Here is a 13285-nt window from a genome sequence, read left to right as displayed (position 1 = left end):
TAGGTGAATTAGTGACAGCTCTCTGGGGGCGGATTTTTTGGGTAACTTCAAATCACTTCTGCCCCTTCCTTGATTGTGAGACTGTTGCTTTTAAAGGCCACCATTTAGGTGAGGATACGGGGATGGGGGTAGATCAAGTTACGATATGACAAAACTGACTATCTTTATGGAGATTTAGCTGTTATTTTTTCTCAAATAAACATTCCCCGTATTGCTGGAAGCCTTGGTTAAATTTCCAGAGTTCTGCAGAGGTTAATTTTGACAAATTTTGCCATTGTCATTGCTTAACAGAGGAGTAAGTTTTCCAAGATTTTTACTCAGATATTGTAGAAGTGTATCCCATTTGCATTTGTTTTTAACTGAGTTACTTGCAAGAGTAACTAATTATACAGCTCCAGCCCCATTCACATAAGAGTCCATCTGCATGGCTTCTCCTACAGGGAGAAGTGTGCAACCTGTTGTCCGTTTGTTGTTTTACTTATTAAAGTGTAGGGGTTTTTAAGAATATGCTCATGAATAGCCCTTTGTCATTTTTACACTTACAAATCTTCCACTAGTCTGTGGCTATTTTTTTCCCTTTCTTTTAGTTGTTTTAATGAAGTTCTCAGTTTTAAGGATTTTCATTATAGCAATATGTGGATGCTGATTACACGGGTGAGGCATTTAACTACTGTCTAAACCTCAGTCTTTGCTCTGATTCACTGTCTAGAACATCTGAACATATCTACTGAACCCCATATACCAATGGACACTGACAGTCCTAATTAAAAAAATGCTTTTTAAGTAAAGCAAAAAATATTATCTTTGACACTGGAAAAGACAAATTTCAAATTTACTAGCTGATCTTGTTTTCTGTGATCATTAGCTGCAACATGTTTATAGAGCCGAGAGGCATATTGAGCTACTGATTTTATTTCATTGGATTTTAGAATGTAGAACACATTTCAGGACCACTTATAGCACCATATGTGTATCTTTAAGGATATGTACATATGATGATGTCTTTATTATAAGTACCTTATTTTATTTTAAGTACCAACTGCTGTGAACCTCATTAAGGAAACCTTGGAACTGCGGGACTGAAATTTTTCACACCACCACCATCCCGTAGCATCTCTTTTGCACTTAGATGTTGTGTGGCAGAGTATTTTTCTGCTCCCTAGAAATGATCAATGTTGAAGGGGGAAAAAAATCCCTCCTCTAATAAATAAAGTCCAAATCACATATTTATCTGAACAATGGCCACCATTTTAGTCCACACCAATCCATCTACTGATGCTGACTCAGAATCCTTAACACAGACAATCCACAACTGTAGTCAGGGTCCTCAGCCCACGTTGTATCCCCTCCCCATTCTTTGTTGATTCTGACCTACTTTTGTCCAACACGTCCTGCCAGCCTCTTCGCTACCTTACTGCAGTTTATAATTTTTACCTTTGAGTCCCAGGCTGTGCCTAGTGATTTCCAGAGAAACGCGAGACACCTGGCTCATCAGGAGGGGTGGGGAGGATTTCAGGAATCTATTACCCTAACTCACTTGCAGATCAGTAAGTGGCTGTTGTGAGCATTCCTTCTAGATCTCTGCCATGCCCGCTGCATCCACCCCAGCAATATAACGTAGCTCCTCCACCCACCTTTGCCTCCATTCATCTGGGTTTCTGCTTTAAGTGACACTCAGAAGCTGTTGATGGGCATTATATATATATATATACTTTTTTTATTTGAAGTATAGTCAGTTACAATGTGTCAATTTCCGATGTACAGCACGATGTTCCAGTCATTCATATACACATATATATGTATGAATTCCTTTCCATATTATTTTTCATTAAAAGTTATTACAAGATATTAAATATAGTTCCCTGTGCTATACAGAAGAAATTTATTTTTTTAGCTATTTTTATATATAGTAGTTAATATTTGCAAATCTCAATCTCTGATGGGCATTTTTAAAGCCACATCTGGAACCCTTGTTGCAGAAGAGTCTGAGAAATATATTTTCAACCTCATAGCATTTTGGTTAGGAAGTTGGAATAAAGGCTGAGCTGGCTCACCTAACTAGTCTGCCTTTGTGAGTAAAGAGGTCTGGAGATTCAAGGCCCAATGAAATGTCCCAGCCCTTCAGTAGCAAATTCTTAAAGCAACCAAAATGCTCCCATCTGCCAGAGTATGACTTGTCCTTAGATACTGCTGGCCATAGCCACCAACGCTGTCTAATGCATCGACTTCGTCTGGTGCACACTTTCTTTAGATGTCTAATATCCTGATTAAGAGGACAAGCTGGTTTGGATTCCCAAGGTCACAGGCAGCCTTCTGCCTGACTTTGGTGTATATATGTTCATTGAAGAGTCCTCTCTCAGATCAGCTAGAGCTGCCTGGTGTGTGGCTTGCCAGAGAATGTGGGTATATTGCTCCCCACCAGAGTCCTACCAGTTGTTTTATTGCAGGAAGAGAGAGAGCAAAAGAGACAGAACAGAAAGTTCTTGTCCAGCCTCAAGCACAGTCACCCCTGCCCAGGGCTCTTGCTCTGGGACACTAAGAAGTACAGGTCAGCATCAATGTGGCTCTGGTGTACTCCAAAACATGGTGTGGTTTTACTGGGCTATCTGTGTCTTTCATGGACCCTGCAAAGTTCTCCCCATTTGTGAAATGGGGTACTAAGGAACTCCCACCCATGCCTGTAGCTCCCAGGGTTTCCACCCTTATGGGTTTTGAGGATTTGCTGGCAACTCATTCTTTTTCACCAGGTCATTTCTCGGTTACACGGCAGTCCTGTGACTTCCTCATCAGAACTACTCCTTAAGTTTGGGATTCAGTGAAAGATGCCATTCATGTTCAGGGAGGAGGAGGAAGACAGCACAGATCAGAATTGCTGTTTTGCTTTTTTTGTTGTTGTTGTTTTCATAAGCCGTCTCCAGTTGTCGAATAGACCCTGAGCAAATGAATGACTGTTACACTCCCATTTGAAGGATGAGGAAAATGACACTCAGGGAGAGGAGGCAAATATCCTGAGGTTCCAAAGACAAAAAGGGATGAGCACAGAATAAGATCCCTGCAAATTTCTTGGCTGTCATCAGCCTTTAGGTCAGTGACAGAGTGCGGTGTGTAGTAGTAAAGTTGTAGCGTGCATTTAGAAGGGTGCAGATATTCTTGTTTTAGTTGATACAATCACACTGTTTTGTCTGGGACTCTGAAAAAGAGAAATGGGTTAGAAAATGTTGGTTTCTCATCCTTGGTCCTTCCTCACCCTCACAGATATGGACCCTTCCATCTGTAGCTGGAATAATACAGCCCCAGCCTTCCTGTCTCATGAGATCAGTACTCATTCATTTCATCCCTGCCCACCTGTAGGTGATAAAGCACAGCATGATTTTCATGTCCTGCTTCACTGATTCTTGTGAAATTAGGTGTTTGAAGATAGGAAGTCATGAAAGGAAGCTGCTTTTTTTAAATAAAGTGCAGTAATTTTCTTAGCAGTGTAGGAAATTGAGGATTTTCTTCATTGAAAATCAATAGAGATTTCAAGAATATCTGTATTTCTGATGTGTAGATTAAAATGACAAAATCTAGAGGGATTACAGAAACACAAGGAAGATACAAAAAGTATCTTTAAAGAGCTTTCCTAAGACTGGGCTTGTAAAGAGACTGTTAGTTGACAGAGACCCTCTTCTCACCCATAGTCCCTCTCCTTAGGTTGCAAAGGGCCAGCGTTTCCCCTGTGTGCAGTCCTGGTGCTTCAAGTGAGTTGTGGGGTAGGGCGGTGCACATGGTGCTGCCTTCAGTTTGACCATCCTAAGTAACCTCTAACAGTCAAGGGGCGAGTGTGATGCAACGGCATGAACCATGTGCCATGCTCTCCGGGGTGTGTGCCCATCTCAGCTCATCCTGGCTCAGGTGATGGCAGAGCAGAGAGTGGTGGCAAGAGGTCAGCCATGAGTAGCAGGGAGCACCTGTAGTCAGCTGGGACCCAAGAGGCTAGGAGTTCCAGGTGGAAATCCCAGGACTTCCCACAGCTCATTCATGCAGCTTATACTTCTCCAGCACCTGTGATGTGCTGGTGCTTCCTTTGTGAACAGAACCAAATCCCTGTCCTCCTGAAGTTGATGTTCTAGTGGAAATAAGAAATGATACACACAGGAGCAGATCCTGGTCAGGACACATGAGTGCTGTCTATTTTGGAGTGCACAAGGTGAGATCCTTTGGGAGGGAATGTATGATACACAAAAATGTGGGGGAGAGGATGGCCATATCCCAGGTCATATTTGGGTCCCTGGGATGCACCTCACCAAGTGTGGGTCCTTGGTTTGCCCAGCAACGAATTCGAGAGCCACAGTTCAGTAAAAGTAGATTTATTCAGAGAGATATATACATCATAGACAGAGTGGGCTGTTTCAGAAGGCAACAGAAAGGCCATGAGGCATGGGGGTTGGGTGCTCCAGTTTAAAGTAAAAGTAGATACACACTCCACAGACAGTGTGTGGGCTGTCTATCTCAGCAGAGAGAGCAACCACGAGGTGTGGGATTGTTAGATTTTATGCACTCAGTATCTTCATATGCTAATAAGTGGGAGGAATATTCCAACTGCTTTGGGAAAGGTGTTGGAATTCCCAGAAATTGGGCCACCACTCACCCTTTGACATTTTATGGTCAGCCTTGAACCTGTCCTGGGACCTGTGGGAGTGCCATTTAACATCCTGCTGTATTTCGGTGAGTGTGTATTGAAGCTCAAGATCTACTGGGAGTTGACTTTTCCACCATCTTGGTGCTAAAGGCTGTGCCATTCCTTTATTGGATTTGCCCGGCCCCTTCCTTCCTTTCTCATGAGGGAACTCTGGACTGATTGCACAATTGCAGAGCAGGGGACACAGCGGAAAGAACTTCATAAGTGGAAGGTGGAAGGCAGTGTTGGCAGTAGAATTCTCAAGTCAATTACAAAGTAACGGTCTTCTTTTTGCTGGGGGTACATGGTGTCACATGAGGGAACTGTGAGCCTTGGATACTGTAGTGAGTGGGTGGCTCACTGTGTATACTGTGTTGCTTCTTAGGCGGCCCGAGGACAGTTGGCTTATAGGTGACCCATTCCCTCAAGCAGGGGTCTCTTTGGGGATTTTCTGCATGTGAGGGTAACATGGGTCACTTGGGGGGCAGGACCAGCCATTCACAGCTTGGTCCACAGTCACCTGGTGCCCTCAAGGCTTTCACCCCATGGATGCGTCACCTCCCCCTGGATGGGGACAAGGGCACAAGTGGTGGGGCAGCTTCTCAGTGGTGGAGGCATTGCTCTCCAGACCCAACAATCAACAGCGTGGACCCCTGGTGTTGGCCACAGTCTTGGCTAGATGAGGCTGTTAGGTAGCTGAGCTCATGAGACGCGGGTGCCATACTTCCATTCTCAACAAGAGCTCTAGTTTTGAAGGTTCTGGTTAGACAGCCACAAATACTCCATAGCCCATAAACAAAGAACTGTCTCCTTCACTCGGGGAAGGGCACACAGAAGGAGAACGGATCATCCCGAGAGCAGGAGAGGCCAAATCCGTCCTGCCATCAGGGATCTGACAGACGAGCCAGCTCAGTTCCTCTTTCTAGTTGTTTACTTGGAGGATCTGGGGTATTTGGGTGACCTGCAAGTGTCAGGAATTAGTACACGAGGGCTTTGTAGATTTTCTGGTCCGGTGTTAACTCACCCCTTTGTAGCTGTTGTGCAAGGAAACAAAACTTGGTGGACAACAGGCCATGGCCTCTGCTCCCTGGTGGAGCCAGGAGATTACAATGTTAACTACGACTGCAGGGGCATCATTTCTATGTTGAGAGGCCAGATGGCCTTACATAACTCTCATGCTGGATGTCTAAGTTGCAGAGGGAAACTGGATTCCATCCAGCTCTCCAGCCAAGGAGGATACCAGAAGTGGCCTCCGCCAACCACTGTGAGCTCTTTGCCTCCACTGACAGCAGCATCTATAGCAAAAAGCTGGGCTGCCACCTGCGTTTCCGAGTAGACATCTGAGTACCCACAGCAATGGCCTCGTGAGGGTTGGTGTGCCCAAGGAAGCTGTGTGTGAGATGGAGGGAGCAGTGCCTTGGTCAGACAACGGGCCGGCAGGCAGGCAGTGACATCTGTGCAGCGCAGGCCCCATGGATCTGAGCCAAAGGGAGGCGGGTTTTGGAGCAGGGAGCCTGGGCAGTGCCGTGTTATTCGTAAGAAGATCCTGGGCTCTGGATCCACGAAGTCATTGGCTTGATTCCTGACCCTAACCTTCATCTTGGGCAAATGTTTGAAGCTTTCTGTGACTCTGTTTCTTGGTGTCCCAAATGGGGACAATAGTAGCAATTACCTCTGAGAGTCAGGATTGCCTTTATAGTTGTCATTTCATTACACTCATAGCAGCCCACGAGCACTGTTCTAGGTCCCCCAGTTTACACGTGGCAGACGGGTAACCTTTTAATCAGTAATCACGCAGCTAAGAATGGTCAGAACCAGCATTGGAATTTGATCCCTGTGTCCAGATTATTTCTATTCTCACCCAGTATTACTGGAAAAGTAGTAAAGTCAGAACAAACACTGCTGGGAAGTGGGTGCTTGAAACATGCTTGTCATTGGGGAGTGTTGAGTTCACGTTCCTCACAGCCCATCCGAGGCTCCCTGCATCTCCGGCTGCCCCTGGTGGAGTCTGCAGGGCTCTGGGCAGCTTCTCCTTGATCTCTACCCCCAAGGCTCTCTGCTCTCTACAGGTTAATACTCAACACTGACTGCTCAGTAGAGCCAATGTCTAAAAACAAAAAAAAGGTGGGGAGTGTATGGCTCAGTGGTTGAGCACTTGCTTAGCATGCAAGAGGTCCTGGGTTCATTTCCAAGTACCTCCATTAAAATAAATAAAGCTAACTACCCACCCAAAAAAAGGAAAGTATTTAAAAAACAAAAAACAGTACAAAGGCCCCACTCCAAGCTGGGGCACACTATGTTATAAAGGCTCCCAGATGCTTCCCATGTGCAGGAGGGTGAAAGCTACCCTCTACAACTCTTCTCGTGAGCTTGTCCACTCACACCCATTAGCCTCTTGAAGCAGGGAAACTACTTGGCTCAGGCTAGAACTTTCTCCCGATTTCTAGACTTTTATTTGCCTACTGGACATCTCTCCTGGAGCCCACAGGCACCCAGCCAGAACTGAATCAGTTGTCTCCTCTCACGACTTGCCCCTCTTCCTGCCCTTCTTGTTTTAGGAAATGGCACTATAATTTAGGACACTGCCAAAGCCAGAAAGCTGGCCGGCATCTTTGACCTCTTCCTGCCCTTCCATCACACCTGTGGCCAATCTGTCCACCTGCTGAAATGTTTTCTTCTCTCTCCTCCTGGCAGGGCCTCAGCAGGCCTTCACATGAACCTGCCAATAGGTCTCCCTGCCCCTATCTTGTCTCTTTCTAGATCACTTTGCATGTCTCCTCTACCTTGGAGGCACACAGAGTCCTGTGTGATGTGCACCTGTGATCTCTCCACCTGGTTGCCTCACCTGCCTCCCACACCCTGTGATCACTTCTAGACTATTTGCAGTTCCTGGAAGTGACCTGGCTCTCTTTGGCCTCCCTCCTTTGCATGTGCAGCTCCCCAGGGAGAAATGGCCTTAACATTATACCTTCACCTGATCACTTCTAGGGCATCTCAGAACTCACCACAGTGGTTCCCTCCTCTGGGAGAGCCTTGGATACAGTTGCGGCTCTCTGCCCCGAGCACCAACTGCTGAATGTTATCCAAGCCCTCTTAACACGCCTCCTCAGCCATCATTTCATGATGAGTCCTGTGCACCTAGGAGCTCCCAGAAGCAGGGACTGTGTCTTTTTTCTCTTTATTCTCAGAGCATGGTAGAGACTCAGATATAATGGTGGAGGGAACAGTGGTTATTCTGGAATTTCTCTAGAGTTAGGGCCTAGGGGTAACAGTCTGGTTGGAAGAAGGGCTTAGGGGATTTACCCTGAGGCCACATTTTTCAATAAACATTTCATGTTGTTTTTGTCTACTATTTGAAGTTACGAGTCTTAAAACAGATTGACGATTTCTAAAAATTACTTTACCGAAGATTGAGGAAAATGGCAGTTTTCCATATTTAAGAATATTATTTTAATTTTGTGTGACTGGGGTGGTGGAAAATAGAAATGCAAGGGTTACTAAAGCATTGTTATCCCCTTCCCCACCCTCAGGTCCTTTGGACAGAAGAGACAGGGATGTGAGGAGAAGGCTTGGAGGGTGGACCGTGCACTGCTTTTAAATTGTGACAGTTACTTTTACTTTTTTTAATTTTCTTTTTTAATGGAGGTACTGGGGTTGAACCCAGGACCTTGTACATGCTTAGCACGTGCTCTACCACTGAGCTATACCCATCCCCCTGATATTTGTGTTTTTAGTGGGCATAATGTGCTGGTAGCAGGTACTTTAGCATCAGACACAGTCACCTGCGTCTGACCATCACGTTAATACCTTTTTCATGAGCTAGAGAGCTAGTCTGTTTCCAGAAGTTCAATAAATAATCTACATTTTCTTTTTTCTTAAAAAAAAGGCATTAACTCATGTTTCTCTTTAGTATCGCCTATAAATAAATGTGATTTTATTAACCGTTTACCAAAGTGTTAAAGGTAATAAATATTAAGTACAGGTTTCTGAAGCATCAGTCATCACTGAAGATCCACATTCTGCTGTTCTCTCTCTCTGTTAGTCACCTTACTTCTGGAGTTCTGGAAGCGGCGCCAGGCAGAACTTGAGTACAAATGGGACACGGTTGAGCAGGAAGAACAAGTCCAGCCAGAATAGGAGGCGCGGTGTCCCCACGTGGAAACAGATGAGATTACCCAGGAAAAGCGGGTGCTGTTTAGATGCACTTTAGTCTGTTTACTTCTGGGCTTGTCAGCCTTGGCTGCATGTTGGAATCACCAGGGGACCTTAAAAAATGTTGGTGCCTGGATTCCATCACTGCTAACTCGGATGGTACTTAGTGGCAAGGGGTGCATTCTGGCATAGGGAAGTTTTTAAAGCTCCTCTGGTTATTCTAATGTGCAGCCAAGTTGAAGGAGCACTGCCTGGAATGGTGTACACAGAAGAGAAGTGTGGTCCTTCATTCATAGTAACAGTAAAAAGGGGGAAAAGAAAAAGTCTGGTATAAGTGTATAAGAAAAGAGGCATTGACTTTTATCCTTTCATAACACCAATAAATAAATGCAAAATATAAATTAGCTGCTATGACATAGATGTAGGAGGAAAGACACATTGGTTTTTATAGTTGACTCCCATTTTTTCATATGTGCCTTCATTATTGCCGCCTCCTTTTCATCGTAGACTAGGTGCCCCTTTGTCTTTAACTAAGTCCCGGTCACTGCTCCCACTTCCGGTTGGGATGTGCACAAAGCAGCATGGCTCTCATCCTAAAGTCAGAGAAAGGGTAGGAGAAGCAGGGAAACATTTGTTGAGATGCCATCAGTGTTTCAGCAGTGTTTGAGCTAGGCATTTTATATAATTGGAAATGTAAATTTATTGCCGCCACTCCTGCTGCAAAATTAAAAAAATAAAACTATATATCTTTGTATCAACATTCCAGAGCTATGAAAAGATGATTTTTTGAGTCATCTGTATGATTGCTTCTTTCCATCAGCTGAGATAATTTAGAGCTGATGGTACTTGCAGTCAGCAGCAGCAGGACAGTATGTTGTGAACATGAATAACTCTTGGAAAGAAAATGCTTTTACTAGGAGCATCTGAAAATGTCTCCAACTATAGATTTAATAAATTGAATCACAGATCTACAGAATGTTGGCACTGAAAAGTTCTGGAGGGAGCAGGTAAAACTCCTCTTTTTATAAATGGAAAAAAATGAGGTTCAGCTACCAATAGAAAGTGGCATTTGTCTTTTACAATGTAATAAGCTTCTAATAATCCCCATTATGAATATTTCCCATTGTTTACAACTGAAGATGGGGGTCAAAGCATATGTTGGTAAAAGACTGTACATTCAGAGTTGAAAGCTGAAACTTAGACAAAATTAGATGTTCATAATGCTTTTGAGTCCTGAAAAACAAAAACGTATCATATTGGCAGCATACAAAAAATACTGAAGAAAAGTTTTTTGGTCATTTAAACTGCCAATTTTAAATTTAAAATTGCCAGCTAATAAGTTTAAATTTTCATTAGAACATGCTTGTTGAAAAATTGAAGATGAAAACTCATTTCACTTTATCGTTCTTCCTTATTTAAAAAATTGCCTAATATTTTTTTGTTTAGTTTTTTAATTGAAGCATTTTACTTTACTTGCAAAAGTATGCTCCATTGTTTAGAGAGGCCAGCGTTGTGGTAGTGAGAGCTTGGAAATGAAGTTGCCTAAATTCATATTTGAACACAGCAGCTTGCTTCCTGAGTGATCTTGGACAACTTAACTTCTCTGTGCCATAGTTTCCTATAAAATAAAAATAAGAGTGTTGCTTCTTCATGACTGTGGCAATGACTGGTCGAAGTAATGTACAGAATCTACTTGGAAGACTTCCTGGCACAGAGGAAGGGCCATGTAATTAGCTATTATTACAGCTATTATTATACTATATCTGTTTTTATAATCCAGGTAAACCTTGATTCTTACTGATTTCATCTCTTAAAAAAATTCGAAATATAAACTCTAAAATGTAAACTCTAAAACTTCATAGTTGTAGCTAATTAACACATAAAGCTCAACCAAGAAACACACAGTGGAGACCAGTTAGCTGCCGACACCTGTGAAACATTCTGTCCTGCACGGACTCTATGCTGTCACTACCGTCACTTCTGAAATCTAAGGCAAGCTCAGGAGTAGAGCTTTACAGCTTGGCCTCGTCAGGTACCCAGACCCCCAAGCTCAGACCATGGCAGGGAAACAGTTTACTGTTCACATATGCATTTTCAAAAAACAGTATTAAAATGAACACTGTACGTATTTTGTTGTTTGTTTGACATCGTTAACATAAAAGAAAAGAACAAAAAAAAGGAAAAAAACCCATGCAATTACAAATAATGAGGCTATGTCTGAAAATTATTTTTTTTAAATTATATTTAGGATTTATTGACCAATTAGGAGAAAAGTCATTTCATTGATGTAATCCCTTGATTGACTTAACTAGTTTTTTTAATTAGGAAGAAGAGAGTTTTCCATTTACCACCTGGGGAAAGTGTATACATATAACCCTTTGTGCAAGTGCTCTTTTTCTGGGTAAGAACCTGCCACAGACTTTTTAAAATCTAATGTGAAATCCTGAGAAAACTGAAAAGCTGGGAACTATGAAGTCTCATAGAGAAAACTTTTTCCAGAGAACATCTGAGCCAATGCAGGGCGCCACTCTGTAGGTTCCACAGTCTCTTCTGCTCACAGTGCTTCCCCCAATTCTTTTCACCTCATTTGTTCAAATCAGATCAGTGGTTTAGGATTCTCCAGGGTCTGATTAAGAGACCAGATGGAGGCATTAAGATTTCTAAAATTTTCCAAGAGTAACAACCAAGGTAAAATATCTAAGAATAACCTAAGAAAAGGATAGTAGGAACTATCAAAAAATAAAAGTAAAAACTACTGAAAGATATAAAAGATGCTTTAATCACATGATTCTAGATTAAAAGATCATATCTCCAAAATATCAGAAGTTATAAAATTGATTTGGGGTTTATTGTGAATAAAATCATATTAGTAATATAATAATTAATAAGATAATGAGACTTTTAGTAGTTCAAGAATAACCAGATTAGAAAATAGGACATGAAGTCCAGATATGGGCTCTGATATCAATATTAATTTAATATAAGAGATGGAAGGCATTACAAATCAGGGAGATAAATAAAGGTTATTCAGTGAATGGAACACTCGTTAGCTACTTGGGGGGAAAAGAAAAGATTGAAATCATACAGTGAACCATATATTGTGATAAATTCCAGAAACACTTAAAAAGTAACACAATTAGAAAAAAACTAGAAATAAATATGGATGTTTACACAAACTCTAGGTGAACAGCAAGTTTCTGAGGAAAGTATACAAAGATTTCCATGCATCAGAAGCATCCTAATTTTAAACAAAACACCAGAGGATGTTATTTGTTTACAAATCCAACAAGGGGCTAATTCCTTCAATACATAGAGAGTTCAGATTACTTCAAAGGTAACATCAAAAAATCTCAGGAGAGTAGAAGGCAGAGAAAATGGACACACATTCACAAAGGAAAAATAGATGTCACACTCCAATGATAATTCACTCAGTGCACATCAAAATGAAGTAGTTTTCCACCTCTCAAGTGACACAGCTCTGTTTATGAGGATGAAATGCCAGTGATCACCAATCCCATGCCTAGGTTACTGGATATTTTTTGTGAAGTATGGTTGATTTACAATGCTGTGTTAATTTCTGGTGTACTCCTCAAGCTTTCTTAGAAAGCAGTCTGGCAGTTGATATCAAGAGTCAAAAATATTCATATGCTTTAATCAACTAATTCAGCTTTGAAAAACTTTTAATCAGGAAGTATTTCAAAATGGCAGGGAAAATTCAGTACGGATGCAAGTCACAGACATACTTTTATATGTATATATATATATAAAATCTCAGCCAAAATATTCTTCCAAACGTTCACAAAGTAGAATAGTTTGCAGCCATGAAAAAGTGTGTCCATGAAAATATTTTATGACATGTCAAAGTGTTATGCTTACAATAGGCTTGAGAATGAAATTAATATATAAAATGATTTGTAATATACAAACAATGTACCCTTCTGAAGGAATTATGTCTATAGGTAGAAGCATTTTTCTTATTTTATTTTTTATTCATTTTCAGAGTTGGAGTCCTTTCATTGTAGGTGACAAAATCAATTTCCAATGTGTTTAAACAACACCCAAAAAATGGGGATGCATGGGATTTATTGGTTCCTGTAAATGAAAACCTCAGATCTGAGGTCTGGCTTCAGTCAAGGAGAGATACTGTAGCCCAGATGATGTCAAGGGCTGGTCTTGTCCTGTCTTTATTCTGTGTCCAATGATGTCTCAGCATGCTGCTTCTAGGCACTCAGCATCCCAGATCATCCATCCAAACCAAGAGAGGTCTCTTTGGCAGCTTCCTTTCTTGATAGAGGAAGCTTATCATTCACATGGGCACAAGCACGTATCTCCTCACATAATAGTGGCTCTTACTGGGTTATTTGCCAATTCTCCAATCATGTGCGAGGCCAATACAATGAGGGGTATTATTTGTCTTAAACCAACTGAGATCTACCTCTGGTGCTTCAGAAAGAGTGGGTTAATCGAGCTTAA

The sequence above is a fragment of the Camelus bactrianus genome, chromosome 18 (genome assembly GCF_048773025.1).
Source record: "Camelus bactrianus isolate YW-2024 breed Bactrian camel chromosome 18, ASM4877302v1, whole genome shotgun sequence".
Lineage (NCBI taxonomy): Eukaryota > Metazoa > Chordata > Mammalia > Artiodactyla > Camelidae > Camelus > Camelus bactrianus.
This window is presented reverse-complemented; position numbering follows the sequence as displayed.